Source organism: Amphiura filiformis, chromosome 19, assembly GCF_039555335.1.
Source record: "Amphiura filiformis chromosome 19, Afil_fr2py, whole genome shotgun sequence".
Classification (NCBI taxonomy): Eukaryota; Metazoa; Echinodermata; class Ophiuroidea; order Amphilepidida; family Amphiuridae; genus Amphiura; species Amphiura filiformis.
The window spans coordinates 3,343,518-3,357,310 of NC_092646.1; the positions used below are offsets into that span (position 1 = coordinate 3,343,518).

Sequence of the window (13,793 nt, forward strand, 5' to 3'; positions counted from 1 at the left end):
GAGTTTCAACCAAGCCCGTTTGTGACTCAACTGCTTGGCCATTGCTCATCAATTCCTGCCATGGTCACAGAGTATCACAAATTTGGGTCGTTAAAAGAATCAACAACATCTTAAAGGACACCGATTTGGAAAGTGGGGCGACGAGATTCAGACTTTGTCTTGATTATGTTAAAATAATTAATTTTCTTCATTCAAATTCAACTGGTGCTCATGTCATGTGTGATAGTAATACCTTATCTAAAACACTTTCACAGTTTCTAGTGACTTCTGATCTCCATATTGTTGTTAACGATTTAGACATGCTTCCCTGGTTAATTCGTCCAAGGGAATTTTAACACATTGTGGAAATTGGGGAACAGTCCTGGGAAAGCTGGACAATTTGTTGCTCCCGAACAATTATTGTGGACTTTCGCAAAGGCAATGGAACGCAAATGCCAGGTTATGACGAGAAATCAGACATCTGGAAGATTCCAGCGGTAGTGGAGTATTTGTTAGGAGCAGATATCCATGGAAATCTTACCAGGCTTATATTGTCCAAACTTCACCAAAAGTGTCGCAGTAAAGATCCAAAACTCAGACCTACTGCAGCTGAAGTTTTAAAAGGATACTTAGATGTACAACAAATATTGCAAACTGTAGAACAAAATGTTTATTTAATTTCATAACTTATTTAAATGAGTATTTCGTGATTTTGGCATCCCTTTATAGGGAATGATGCAATAGGACCTGGATATCCACGAAAACTTATTGTTTAATTAACCTGTCAGTGCCTTTCTATTTCTTTTTGTATCCATGCACCTATGACGGATTCCCCGCCTCTCTCTCGCTCTCTCTCTCTCCTCCCTCAATAATGTACTATCAGCAGCAGATAGTTGACGAAATAGTGTGCTATCAGGCGTGGATAGTTGACGAAGTAGTGTGCTATCAGCAATAGATTGGTGATGAAGTATTGTGCTATTAGCAGTAGATTGGTGATGATGTAGTGTGCGATCATCGGTAGATAGTTGATGAAGTATGGGTCGTGTGGTACACTAGCGACTCCCATTCAGAAAAATACAGAATGATTTTTTTGGATTATAAAAATATTATCTGGTTTTGCCAGATGAAACATAACAATCCTTTAGTTAGTCCTAACTGGCAATAAAAGAAAAAAATCACTATTTTTACTAATTTCTTTAAAAAAAGAGCCAAAACATGCATTTCGGTATATTTTCTGACAATCGAGTCATAAAAAATCAAAAGACTTGGAACAAGTCTAAGCATTCAAAATCTTTAGTATATGCCAAAATTTTGCTATAATTTTCACGTTTTGTGTTTCTTTAATTAAATTATTGGTTATCAGAATAAAAATGTCTTTCCAAAATTAGACTGCATAAAGTGAAATTAGTCTTGGTACAAGTCTTTGGGCTTGATTGTCACAGCATACGAAAAACACCCTAAAATGCATGTTTTTGGCCCTTATTTCCAAAAAATTGACCAATTATAAAATTTGACTTTTATTGCCAGTTAGGACTAACTAAAGGATTAGGATTTAGTTATGTTTCATTTGGCAAAACAGGATAATATTTTTTTTTATCCCAAAAAATTAGTTCTGTATTTTTCTGGAATAGGGAGTAGAACATTGGACTCATGATCGGCCATTGTCTCCACTCAATAGACCCATAATCATTGTACCGTCCAAAATGACCCATCACACACTGTCATCGCCCTGATATCTTCATGGCAGAAATCGCCATGGTAGGTTGAATCCACAGCCACGCATGGCCATTTTGTTCCGACCTGTTTAATCGACTAAGGCTACTGACAATAGGCTGGTAATTGACCTCTCTGTGTGTGAGTGAGCATGTATACGCCATGAGGTCATCTGCTTTTAGACTGCCTCCACGAGTGAGTGTAGCTAGCCTACGCTGCGCTATAGTTCGGCACATATAAAATAAGAATTTTTTGTCAGTTTTGAGCTCAATACGCACGCTTCTTTCTCAATACGCAAGCTAACGACTATCATATCCTTTCAACAGATATGTTCAAGTGCAAGGAAAAAATATGGCTTCTTTGGATAAAAAAATTACGGAGATTTTCTACACCGGTATCCAAATATTTATCGTCTGAATATCAAATCGTGCATAGCACATTCACATGTATCGATACCGTGTATTCATTTTAGTGTCTCTGTTGTACATTATTAACCAGGCAATGTCGGTGTGTATCAGGCTATGATGTTTTCAAACAGACGTAAACGTTTGTAGAAATTGGATCTTGTGTCAGCTTAGCGTGACGCAATCGTCCCTGTCGAATTCCTCCGGGAGTTTAAGAAAGTAGTTTGCTATCAGCAGTTGATAGTTGATGAAGTAGTCTTATGCCAACAGTAGATAGTTGAGGAAGTAGTATGCTATTAGAAGTAAATAGTTAACGAAGTATTGTGTTATCAGCAGTGTATGAAGTAGGGTGATATCAGCAGTATATATAGTTGATGAAGTAGTGTGCTTATCAGCAGTAGTAGGTAGTTGATAATGTATCATGTTATCAGTAGTAGATAATTGATAAAGTATTGTACTATCAGCGGTAGATAGTTAACGAAGTAGTGTGCTATCAGCAGTTAATAGTTGACGAAGTAGTGTGCTATCAGCAGCTGATAGTTGATGAAGTAGTGTACTATCAGCAGCTGATAGTTGATGAAGTATTTGGTAATGTATATACTATCAAAAGTAGATAGTTGACGAATTATGTGTTATCAGCAGTAAAAGATGATGGAGTAGTGTGCTACCAGTAGTAGATATAGGTGATAAAAGTGGTTTTCCAAGTAACCTTGTCTTCTAACTTTATACAGTAGTAGATATAGGGTCCACAAAGTTCCCCTAAATACTTTTTAAAATAAATCAAAAATATTTGACGAAATGCAAATGTGTAAAGATATAAGTAGCCGTATTCGATTTTTTACATATGGACATAATATAGTTATCGTCATTGCATTCAGAACAATGGTTCATTGTGTATAAAAGAGACAGTGTTAGAAGTGGCATCCTGAGTCCATAGAAGATCTCAAACAATACAGTAGGCCTGGCCTATTCACGTGTTTGTTAAAGAAAACCTGACTGCTATGGACTTAGGTGCAACTTTTTTTAAAACGGCCTCTTTTCTTGCTTACATTAACCATTGTGACTGAACGCAATGACGTCCGACGCTATAAATTGGCCACATGGGTAAAACAAACAGGGCTATACATATCGTTTTACATTTTTATATTTGGTAAAATCCCTTTTTTTGACTTATTTTAAAAAGTATTAAAGCTGCTGGGAAATTTATAAGTTGTGCACTGTATAGTCGACGAAGTGGAGTGATATCAGCAGTAGATAGTTGATGAAGTAGTGTGCTATCAGCAGTTGATAGTTGATGAAGTAGTGTGCTGTCAGCAGTAGATATTTAATATTTAAATACCATGTGTGCACAAAACTTAATACACTTTGAGAATTATGATAAATATGATGGGGAATGATTGCATATCAATTAAGCGCTCTTTTAGCAAAGTCATCGTTCATTGAATTCACAACCTTATGACAAAACAGGCGATTATAGTAACTTTTTTTGCACAAGATTTGCAATTTAAAGAGAATTGGCCATTGCTCATTCTAGTGACTCTAGTGTATGGACAATATAAGTGTGCCTTTTCATTTAATGATATAAAATTTGACAAATATTGTAAGGAACACATGAGGTTTTGACTTTTAAAACCTACATTTTGGTCAAAACATGTGCTTGGATAGGTAGTTTTCAACAGATTGACCACATTCGCCTTGCTATAATATGGAACTGCGTTATCTGTTGACCTATTGACTAAATGTGTTTTTTAGGAGAAAGTTTTAGCTTTCGTTTGATTGGATGAAGGAAACAATTGAAGTTTCGACATAAAACAATCTTAGAGGCCCATCTTTCAGCTAGAAGCTCCACAGCTCCACTGCTATGCACTCAATCGTGTAGTGTAATCAAAGACTGTGGTGGAGACATTCATTGCTTGTTGTTCTCTGCTTGGAAGCTCTTGGGACGAAAATATGTGCTCAGGTGTATCTAGGTGGAAACTGTGCATGATGGTTTATAAGAGAATCGTTTTTGTATAGAAACCTTTCCATATGTTAAATCCTGTTACTCAGAGGTTTCTGTGAATTAAGGTTATGCTGAACTACTTCAAGGTTAACCTTTATAAAATACCACTAGTTGATCAAATATATTTTGGTAAGAAAAAAAAAACACCTTCAATTGTTAGCTTTAATAAACCAAAACAATTATTTCAGTCGGCTCACAACTTTTTGAAGATATGCTCATTTAAAGACAAGTATCCGTTTTTCACTCTGTCCAGGGATAGCAAACAGAGTGGTTGTGATGGATTATGCTTTGGATTGACCTGAAACATCACCAGACCTCACACCACTTGATTTCTTCCTTTGGGCCAAAATCCAAGATCTTTGCAAACGTATTAGTGACGCATTCGCAAGTATCCGGCGCACAAGGAAGGTACGCAACTCAATTGATACAATAAAGGCCTGATAGACGGCACACGAAATCATGCAATTGTCCAATCAGATTATGTGTCTACGAACTAGACAACTCCCACTGACTAAGAATGTTCAAGGGTCGTCATTGGTCGTGTCAAAAGAGATTCCAAGTGGTGCGAAAGTGTCACCCCTGGGCAATTCGAGATATTCAAGGTCAAAGTTTATTCAGGGGTCAAAATTAAAAAAACTAGTCGAATTTTGTCCAAACCTGGGCCAAATTATTCCTCTTTTCATAATATAAGGATTCAGAAAATATGCAGTTTTAAAGATTAAGGTTAAAAGGAACTCCACAGTAGGTCAAATAGAAAAATGCACCAAATTTGATGAAAATGGTCTCAATTTTTTAGTTTTAGATCATTGGCAATTGAGTCCTTTACAGAAAAAATATATTTTGTTTATATATATTTATTAGAATTTAGATTTTGACTCCTGTAGAATCTTGAATTGCCCAGGGTTGACAATTCTGCACCAAAATCATTTTGAACCACCTGTAGGATAATAATCAGCGATGAAAAACGATGTAACTTGCATAACCATCTAATCTGAAATAATTAAATAGTTTACAGCCGGACTACTAGCGCAAATAGCCGTCAGCTGCAGCTGATGGCGCCCTCTACCATCATATTGTGCTCCAGACTTGTGTATCGCATCATTTTACACAGGTGTCGCACGTTTCATTGCAGTTATCCACTGATTAGATATAATTTAGATATTAAATATGGCTCAACGAGCAAATGCATCAAAGTTGTGTTTCCTGTTGATTGCATTACTAGCATTCATTGCTATTGGCTCTCAACTGATCATCTTATTTTTGACGAAGAGTAGTTTTATTTCCCCGAGATATTCGGCAGTTGGGCAGAGTGGTCGACTAATAGTTTCAGGTAAGAGAGACTGGACTATTATAAAGTAGAATGGTGTTTTTTTTCAGGGCTGTAGTTTAACAATTTTTAGCAGTGACAAGTCGGGCCGGTAACTTTTTGAATTTACAGCCTGACTGGGAATTTACCAGTCATTTTGGCTTCAGAATCGGTTAAAAAGTTATCAACAAAATTCAATGAACACACAATAGAAATTACACAATGATGAGAGCCTGCACAACTAAGAGTGATTATCAAGTTTATTTTTTTGTATCTTAGGATCTATTTGTGGCTTTTACCTGAAAAATGAACCTCTACAATGTATGACAAATATTTATTACTAGCAAAGTAATGATGATGATAATAATAAAAGTTTAAAAACAATAAATAAGTTGTATTGTTAAGTAAATTTCTCTCTGTTTGATTTCCTACATGATTTCGTAAATGTACAATATTTATCTCTTTTAAGAGTTAACTAATTTTTGTACATACATTTGGTCTTTTTAACTAGTATTTTATTCACGTCGTAATAATTTAAGTTGTATTGTTGTAAGTTAAGTATTTTAGTATATTCTCTGTATATTCTCTGTAAAGAGCCTTGAGGTGTTTCGTAAGGCGCTATATAAATGCAGTTTTGTTGTTGTTGTTGTTGTTGTTGTACAATGAAGATGTGATAAAAAATTATTTTATGACCACTCAAACAAGAGGGGACTTTCATCTGGTGAGGCGTTTATTATTTACTATATACATAATCCCTACTGTTTTGTGAACTGAGCTGTTGGATTCCAAACCATGCAGAGGTACATCGTGCGAGACTACATGTACATGCATGGATTTGTGTAACTAATAGAGAGCAGATATCCTGAAAAGAACTTAAGAGGTAACCTACTTTGAATTCAGTTGACTGTGCGGCGTCAAACACAATCATGTATAAATTTTCGCGTGATATTGACAATAAATTAAGGTAACCTACTTTTCAGTTGACTGTGTGGGGTCAAACATTTATTCCTTCTTCGCGTAATAATAGTAATAAAAGATATCCAAATACGAAAAACGTGATTTTTGATAAACACAATTTTGACTTTTGCCATTTTAAAGTTACATTAAGGGAGGTGGAATGAGCGTGGTCCAAGACCCCTCAAAAAAAGTTTCCACAAATTTTTTTTGCCATATTTTGTTTAAGAAAATCATAAGCTATCAGGTCAGCCAGATAAAGTTAAAAATTTCCTTTTCAAAATGCGAATTTGAGGGGAATTTCATCTCTTTCAATTTAAAACGATTTTATGGCACCGTTGACTTGCTATACATGCCGTAACCAGTTTGGTTTACGACTGGTGGGAGACTAATCAACGAATCAGCTGATCAGCTGGATGTACACACTTGTATGCGAAGAAGAATTCAGTCATCTTATTCTTTCTAGTGAATAATTCATCCACTAATATTACTTTTACTGATATCCTGGCATGCCTGGGGAAAGAAAGAGGCGTCGTTAGCAGCTATCACCTAGTATAAGTAAGTACTTCAGTCTAAAAATATGTGTGACGTGTGTATTTAGTAACTTAGCCCGGGTAACAACATGGGTAAGCTTAAACATGATAACTTTATATTTACCATTCTCTCGGTCGGGGCTGTTCCCGGGCATGCCGGGGACTGAATCTGAATCTGATAGGTATTTCTCAACACCTCCTTCGGAGGTCAGGCGAGAGGATGTAGAGGGGTGCTTTCGGTTACTTATTCTCGTTGGGTGCTTTCTTCCTGGCTGAAGATGTGCTCAGCCACGGCTGTCTTGAATTGTGTAGATGGTTTAATGTCCACTAGTTGTTGCGGTAGGTTGTTCCAACTCTTGGTTGTGAGTGGGAAATATGAGTTCATGTATTGATCAGTTCTTCCTGTTAGTCTACTGTAAGATTGATTATGGCTGAGGCGTGAAGATTTGCGCGTTTGGACCGGCTGCACGAATTCGTGTGCCGGGATGGCTACCTGATTGTTGACAATTTTATGAAACATAGATACACATGCGACTTTCCTCCGCAGGTGGAGTGGTTTCCAGTCTAGTTTCTTCAGCATGGTGGTAACGCTGCTGGTACGTCTGTAATCACTGAATACGAATCTTGCTCCTCTTCTCTGGATGGTTTCAATTTTATCAGTCAACTCTTTGGTATGAGGATTCCACACTGTTGAGCAATATTCTAAGTGGGGACGGACCAGTGTCTGGAAAGCTTTTGATCTTAAATTGCTTGGACAAGATCTCAGGTTCCTTTTGATGAAACCGAGAACCCTACTAGACTTAGCGGTAATCTTGTTGATATGATTATTCCACTTAAGGTCTTCAGATATCTCAACACCTAGGTACGTGTGTGATGATGTTTGAGCTAATGTGGTGTTACCTAATTTATATTGATGAGTCTTTGGTTTCTTTGAACGGGATACATTTATCTTAAGCACATAACATTTGTCAGGGTTGAACCTGAGTTGCCAGTTGTCTTGCCATACAGAAAGGGTGTCAAGATCATTCTGTAGTGTTTGTGCGTCTGTGTCATTTTTAATGTTCCTATACATCACGCAATCGTCAGCAAAAAGTCTAATTGTTGACTTTGTGTCCAGAGGGAGGTCGTTGATAAAGAGCAGGAAGAGTAATGGGCCTAACACGGTGCCCTGTGGCACGCCCGAACGCACATCAACATAATTTGAATGCTCTCCATCAACAACCACCCTCTGTTTACGTTTTGTCAAGAAATTTTTTACCCAAGTATGCGTACTTCCGGTTATTCCATATCTGTCCATCTTCAGTAATAGCCTATTGTGGGGTACCGAGTCGAAGGCTTTGCTAAAATCCATTATTATTGCATCTGTTTGTGTGTTTTGTCAAGTGAAGTAGAGAAATCATGCACTGTTTGGAGTAATTGTGTCTCACATGAATGTTTAGCCCTAAAGCCGTGTTGGCAACTCGTTAGTATTGAGTGTCTATCCAGATGTTTCATTGTGTTGCTGTGGATGATGTGTTCTAAGATTTTGCATGGTATTGATGTGATTGACACTGGTCTATAATTAGCAGGTGTTGTTTTGTTACCTTTTTTGTATATGGGTGTTATATTAGCTGTTAACCAATCCTGAGGCAGGTTACCAGTAGATAAAGATTTGTTAAACACCAGTGTGAGTCCTGGGGCAAGCTCTTGTGCTGCCATTTGTAATATTCTCCCTGAAACTCCATCGGGTCCAACTGCCTTATTTGGCTGCAGCTCCTTTAGTAGTTTTTCTACTCCGTCACTGTTGATCACCATGTCAGGCATAACTGGGTATGTGTGTGTGGTGATGTTTTTCACCCTGTCAATTGGATCCTCGTTGGTGAATACGGACTCAAATTGTCTATTTAGTATGTCTGCCTTCCCTTTACTATCCGATGTCAGCCTTCCATTCTCTTTCAGGCTTTGTATGCCAACTGTTTCAGTTTTGAGTTTCTTGATAAAGCTGTAAAATTGTTTCTCAGACTCAAGGCATTTATTGCGCACGTAATCAAGATAAGATCTCTTTGTGCTTTTGTTCACATCTTTCCTAATTTCTCTAAACTTCTCCCAGTCACCATCTTTTTGCGACTCCCTTGCCCTATTGTAGGCACGATGTTTCTTCCGAAGTTTGCTTCTTATTTCTCTGTTGATCCACGGAGATTGATGTTTCTTTGTGATGTTTTTGGTAGGAATGTGATCATCCATCGCCTTGGTGATGCCTGATTTCAGCTCCTGCCACAGCTCCTCTGTGGTTTTACTTGAGTTATCTCTGTTTATCATTCTGTCACTTAGTCCTTTTAAGTCCTTCTTGATGTTCTCAGTATCTGCCTTGTGGTACTGGTAGATGGTACGGGGTTTGGTTTTGTTGATCTTAGGTTTGGTTGACATGTCAATTATCGGTATTCCATCATGATCTGAAATGCCAGGAGCTACTGTTGAGTGCTCTACAAGCGATGGGTTTGACGTTAGAAACAAGTCCAAGATGTTCTTCTTCCTTGTCGGCTTCTTAACCAACTGTTCAAGTCCGAAGTCGCTCACCATGTCAAGCATCCTCTGGGAGACCTGTGGGTTTTTACACCCAGGTTTCAACGATAATGTGTCCCATGCGATGTCCGGCAAGTTGAAATCTCCACTAAGACATATCACCGTACCACTATCCGCCTTCACTCTATCCATCGCTAATCTCAACTGGTCCAGGTATCTGGGGTCTTTTTCATTCGGTTGTTGGTAGAATACTCCAAATAGCATGCTTTTACATCCAATCAACTGGATTCGAACCCACATGGTTTCACTATCCGTGTCCATGTCGACTTCATGCGTACCTATTAGATCATTCCTCACTGCGATGAACACGCCGCCACCTCCAACACTCGAGTCACGGTCCTTCCTGAACGCTGTAAAGTTATCAGGGAAAACCTCGCTGCTGGAAATGTTGCCATTTAACCAGGATTCCGTACCAATCACAACATGGGCGTTGTGGGATTCAATACATGTGGCAAACCCTTCTTTCTTGCCTCTTACACTTTGGCAGTTTACAACCAATGTCCTTAAAGGACCGTTTGGTCTTCTGGTTACCTTTGGTTTTTGTGTTTTTGGATTGATATGACTTTTAGGTGATGATGTGTCGAATGGTGCAAACTCACTCGTACCCATTGACGATAGGCTACTAAAACTGTTGCTTAGCTCGAAAGGGCTACCGCAGCCTAAACTAAAGGTGGAGTAATTTGGCCCACCACAACTGTGGCAAATCCAGAGATATCCCGATTTGTCAACCTCTTGGAAAGAAATGGTATCCATATTCATGCATTCTGTGTGATACCATTCATCACAGGAATCGCATTGCACACATCTCTGACCATACTTGCATGCAAGGGTACACAGCGGGCAAGGATATTTTTGGTGTGTGGGGTCCTGTGTTCAGCTGTGTATCATGCGCATTAATAATTAATAACACACACAAATAAGTGGAAGTGAGTTTGCATCCATTACCAGTGTCAGTAACATTATTTGCGACTGGAATTTTGTACATCCCTATCTGTATCAATGGTTTACCTGTAAGGCAACTCTGCTTCACTAAGATCATAGAAGCCATACTTACACTGTACGTTACAGAGTGCCATGTTTCATTGTTTGCATACTGGATGTAATGATCATAAAATGTACCTAATGTAATAGTACCAATTAATACTGAGCCTCTGAAATACCTTCCAATACCAATGTCAACATTTACACTACCGCCGTTGTCATAGGGTCTAGGTTGGTCTTGCAGACCCAGCTGTGGGTATCATTGTTATTGGTGATGGTGTTGAGTTTCATTATTTTACACACAAGGAACAACAATCCAACAGTAAAAGTACACTTCATCATGATTGGTATGATATAAAGTCACACAGTAGAGCAAATGGAGAATCAGGTTAGCCACCACAGCAGACTTGTTCGGTACAAACCGGCCCGCACACGCAACGAGCACGTTAGCACGCCATTACAAATTATCAATCAATACATATAAACATAAACAAGATGGAGCAATGTTCAATGGTCGAACTATCAAAGTTCAAGATACATCAATACATCAATAATGTTCACAATTTACTCAAAATAGTCACTCAAACCTGCTCTAGGTGAGTTTCTCAACCTAGTAACTAGCTGATATTTTGCAGATGGTGTGCAAAAAACGGAGATTTTTGATGATAAATTCTCCGCGATTCGAAGACACGTCCGTCACCCACGAAAGCACGCCCTCAACTGTTCTAACTATTGCACTATACCTACTTCTGACGTAGGGGCTGTGCAATAATTATGAGCCCGGGGGGTTGCGGGGTGGGAGTGGGTGCTATGCAAAATTGCCCCCCCACCTGGAAAAAGTCCACTTTTTCAAAATCAGCACCCCTAATGCCCTATAAAATTCCTGGCGGTAAAATGGGGGGGTGGCAAGAAATTTTATCGAGCCGATAGGGGTGGGGCAAGCAATTTTTGGCAAGCCGAGCCGAGGGGGGGGGGGGGGCAAGGGATTTTTGGCACACATGGGTGCCTTGCTCGAGAAGAGATAGCCAAGAATTTGTTCACCGATAGCTTCACATTCTAGAGACCATTGCATTCAAAATCTAGCCGGATTCGCTGGAGCATGACACGTACCGTGTAAAGCAATGGAAGTTCAGAAGTAAAATAGTAAATTACACAGCTGATCACGACAGACGATCGCATCAAAAATGTTGCTAAAATTAAACTTTAGCAAAATTTTAGACTGTTCAAAATAGGCAAATCTTGCTCAAAAGATACCGTACTGTAGTTGACTCATCAAAATAACTTTCATCCAAATTTCAACATTTCAACAGAATAAATATAACAAAAGATTTCACCGCTTTCCCACCGATAAATATTTTAGCAATGCACTCTAGCATCGAATGCGTAACTATCGTGTGCAAAAAAATTGAAATTCGAAGCTAGAGTTATCAAGTAAGGTGAGCCTTTTAAATAAAACACTCTAAAATGGCTTTATAAAGGAAAACAGTTACGGAAACACTTTGCCAATTTCCTGCTCGCTGCGTTCACAACAAGTATCATGTAGATTAGGCTTCCTCAAATATGTTGAAGTGCCACATGAAATAAAAGAAAACAGCAAAGTGCCACTCAATGGCTGCTTTAGCACCTGGGGTGGGGGAGCCAGAGGGGTGTACGTGTCCCCCCTGTGAAGCTATCGATTTAAAAAAATTTGAGGTGCAAATGACGCCATTTGGTGCAATATTTTGTACTATTTTAGCCGTTGGTAGAGGACATAAAAAAGGGCAGAATGGCAGTCAGGAAGGGCATATTTTACCTGTATAAAATGTCAATGAAGTCATTCGTGTCAATAAAATACGTCATCGATAATTCGATATATACATCATGCATTATCTATTGTATATTCCTTTGCTAAATCGTAAATAAAAAATTGAAATGTAAAATATTGGACATATTCCTGCTGGATGAAGTTTGATCAAGGCATTTTATTTTATTTTTATTTTATCCATTCTGAGGGATAAATCACAAATAGTACCGGTACCACAAATAGTCTTGGAAGCTACAATCAAGGAATTTAATAGTTGGTACACCTTGACAATATGTTGGAACTCTTCATTGCCGCTCTGAGAGTTAAGTGAAATTAGTATAACTATGTTTGATGAGAAGTACATACCTTCTCCTTTCCTCTTCCCTCCCCATTCCCCTCAATCAATGTTGGGGAGACTGGAGAGCCCAATGGAAAAAGTGCTTTCATCAACATTGAACTGGGGAGAGGGGTGGCGATTTACATTTAGTATGCCCGAGTGTACCAACATTAATTTCTTTGATTGTAGGGCTTAGGCAGCCAGCAAATGTTACACACCCAAATTTGTACACGTCCAGTTTTTGCCCACATGGCCTATACTTTGTACACAAATGTTTAAATTTACACACCCAGTTTTTTCAATTTACACACCCAAACCTTCAAATCTTGCCTAAGACCCTGCGAAGTGATCCATGGATGTTCTTTAATAAAATTATTTTTTACGTGCAAATGCCCCCTGCCCCCGAGTAGTGCCACCACTGTTTAGAACTGAGGTATACTTTTATTTAGACATTTGATGAATTTAGTTGTACAGCTGTCTTTCAAAAGTTTCTTTAAGGGTGGTTATTAGGAGAAGGGAACTAATTATGGTGAATACAGTACCTGTAGGCTACTTGTGTGACGTTGACAGCTAAATAAATTTGAGCCAATTTTTTAACTTTCATTCAATCTCCATGAACTTTGCCAGTAAGTGTTATAATTATACTGAACTGTTTTACTACTTCCAGATGGTGGAGCTTACTCCAGACATGGCAGTGTTTGTGTTTCCAAGTACACTGGATATGGAGAAGACATTTGCAAAACTATGTAGAAGATTGATGGATGATTTTTACAGTGGGGCAGAACAGGATTAGATGTGATCAAACAAGACCATGAATGACACACACCAGCCATTGTTGGTAAGAACAGCTATTCCTGTAAATATGTTTCTTTTATGTTGCCTGGTGTAGCTAGTGGGTTGTGCGCCAAGGGCAAGGATACAAAATGGATGTGCCCCAAAGCTGTGAAAGTACCAACTTGTCAAAATTATCACTTGGTCATTTTGTGAAATGCAGTTACACAAATATCTAGAAACAAAATCAGTGGCTCCAGAATAGGGTACATCTCGTGCCCCTCATCACCTCATGTCACACACATTTCTTGTCCCCATTGCAAATTTAAAATTATTCCAAAGTCGTTTTGGGGGTCAATAGCCATACCATATGCATAAGGCAGCTATTTTATTCATGCATTGTGTAATTACAAATGACTGCTGCCTTATGTATTTTGTTCATGTAGTTAGTAACTTAGTACTAACTAC

General features: G+C 38.5%; 1 long non-coding RNA gene across 1 annotated transcript in view; it reads left to right on the forward strand.

Moving 5' to 3' along the window:
* Positions 1 to 5,318: 5,318 nt before the first annotated feature.
* The window catches only part of LOC140140299 (uncharacterized), a 45,136-nt gene continuing 36,661 nt past the window's right edge, over positions 5,319 to 13,793 (forward strand). The window contains exon 1 of the long non-coding RNA XR_011857241.1: positions 5,319 to 5,428. This is a non-coding gene — a long non-coding RNA (uncharacterized lncRNA). The remainder of the gene's footprint in view (positions 5,429 to 13,793) is intronic.